Here is a 2,500-nt window from a genome sequence, read left to right on the forward strand (position 1 = left end):
TGGCTTATCCCCTGGCCGGACGGCCCCGCTAGCTTTACTCGGTGTCAGAAAGCACCATGCCGCCAATACTTGTATCGGTTGGTATGTTGTGATTACACCGTCCCATATCGCCGGGGGACGAGTAAAGATAGATAGGGACATAATGTCATGTAAACCTTGACAAAAGCAACACGCCGCTAATACTTGTCCTCTGCCGTGATGTTGCTCAAAATCGTCCACCTATGCATATAGCTACGCTACGGCGCTGCTCAGATTTCACGAAGCCCATTCCATGCGGGGCACTGTCGGCGCTTCGTTGCATCGAGGCTTAGTTTAGCAAGCGACCGCCTGCACGAGGCTCCCGCTGCAGTTCTCTTCGGAGTTCGCTGAGAGTCGCCTCTGCGCCCAACGCGCCTGGGGGCTGCCTCCCCCCTTGCGCGGCTCTAACTGGCCCAAAGCATAAAACACAGCCTCGGATGAAAAATGTCGGCGAGCCCACTGGCTCCGCCGACCCAGTTAGCGACTCGCAACAGGGCGGTGAGAGGTTGGCCTCCGGAGTGAGGACCTTTCACTGCCAATATGCGGACTGTGGCCGATTCTTTAAGACCAAGATCGGCCTGGGGGTTCACCAACAGAAGGCTCACAAGGACTGGTACGACAAAAACCAGCTTGTGGAGCAGTCCTCCAAAGAACTGACAAGGACTAGGTGGAACCCTGAGGAGTCCGCTCTGTTGGCGAGGCAAGAGGCAAAGCTTCTTTTGGAGGGAGTCAAGTTCCTCAACCAAGAGTTGGCCAAGGTCTTCACGGACCGGACCTTGGAATCTATTAAAGGACAACGACGCAAAGCTGAGCACAAGTCTCTTGTGTCTCAGCTTCTGAAGGAGGTCGTCACAGCTCGGGACGAACATCAGCCTGAGCCTGTGTTTCAGACCCCTTGCCCGTATGTGTCAAGTCCCGCCACGGCTCCGACTCGCACTCTAAGTGAGCACTCGAACGACGAGTCGGATGCCCAGGTGTTAGATTACTTGACTTCCCTGCCACCGATTAAGACCGACAAGTTCGACGCCAAGCGACTCGAAAACCTTTGTCGCTCAGCTGGGGCGGTATCCCCAAATCACATCCTGGAAGAGCTCACGTTGTACCTCTTGAAGGCCTTTCCGAATAAGCCACGGAAGGAACGTGCAGCCAAAGGGTCTAAACAGCCGGACCCTAAGATTTCCAAAAGACGTGCTCGAAGAGCAGAGTACGCCAAAATCCAGAAGATGTGGGGGAAAAACCGCTCCGGCTGTCTAAGAACGCTGCTGCGGGACAAACATACAGCTAATGTCCCGCCTGCAGACGTGATGACTCCCTTTTGGGAGTCCCTCATGGCGTCGGAGAGCACGTCCTCGCCCGGTGCCAGGAAGCCCGCTAAGCTCCTTAGCGGACTTTGGTCTCCAGTCTCGCCGCTGGAGATCCGCAAAGCCATGCCGCCAGTCGGCACGGCTCCTGGTCCGGACGGCCTGTCTGCCAGGGACTTGAGGGCTGTCCCGCAGGAGATACTCACTCGCGTGGTCAATCTTCTTTTACTTGCCGGGCGATTGCCCGCGCATCTTATGGAATCACGCACGACCTTGATTCCGAAGAAAGACAACGCGACTCAGCCATCTGAGTTTCGACCCATCACGGTGTCATCGGTCCTTGTCAGAACCTTTCACAAGGTTCTGGCAAATAGAATGCTCCAACTGATTCCCTTGGACAAAAGGCAGAAAGCCTTCCGACCGATTGATGGGTGCAGTGAGAATATCTTCCTGCTTGATTTTTTACTATCGTATGGCAGACAGAAGCATAAGGATATCTTTATGGCCTCCTTAGATGTCGAGAAAGCCTTTGACTCCGTGTCTCACAATGCCATCAACGACACTCTGCTAAGCGCAGGAGTACCGCCGCGGATGGTCGAGTATATTATGAGTACATACAGAGGTGCTGTTACGCGTCTCGCGTGTCAAGACTGGCTCTCCCGCCCTATACGTCCGGGGCGCGGAGTTAAACAAGGTGACCCTCTGTCACCAATGATCTTCAACCTGATCATTAACGATCTGTTCGCCAAGCTGCCCAAAGAGGTAGGCATACAACTAGGCGACATGTCAGTCAACGCAATGGGATTCGCGGACGATCTCATACTCATAGCAACCACTACAGCCGGGTTGCAAGAATTGCTCGATACATCCGCCGAACACCTATCAAAATGCGGACTCAGTGTCAATGCGGCAAAGTGTTTCACGGTCAGTCTGAGGGGAAACGCTAAGGCTAAAAAGACGAGTATCGATGCCGACCAGGTCTTCACCTGCTCTGGTCGACAAGTACCGCCTTTGAAGCGATCTGACGAGTGGAAGTACCTCGGCGTCCCATTTACCCCAGAGGGCAGGGTAATAGGCGAGCCCTTGGCGAAGCTAAGGGCCGACCTAGAGGGGTTGACCAAGGCACCCCTCAAGCCACAGCAGAGGCTGTTTGCTTTAAGGACTGTCGTACTTCCAGGACT

The 2,500-nt window shown here is 54.5% G+C and overlaps 1 pseudogene; it reads left to right on the forward strand.

Moving 5' to 3' along the window:
* The window catches only part of LOC143175377 (large subunit ribosomal RNA), an 8,239-nt pseudogene that overhangs the window by 3,220 nt on the left and 2,519 nt on the right, over positions 1–2,500 (forward strand).

This window comes from Nomia melanderi, unplaced genomic scaffold (genome assembly GCF_051020985.1).
Source record: "Nomia melanderi isolate GNS246 unplaced genomic scaffold, iyNomMela1 scaffold0066, whole genome shotgun sequence".
NCBI classification, from domain to species: domain Eukaryota; kingdom Metazoa; phylum Arthropoda; class Insecta; order Hymenoptera; family Halictidae; genus Nomia; species Nomia melanderi.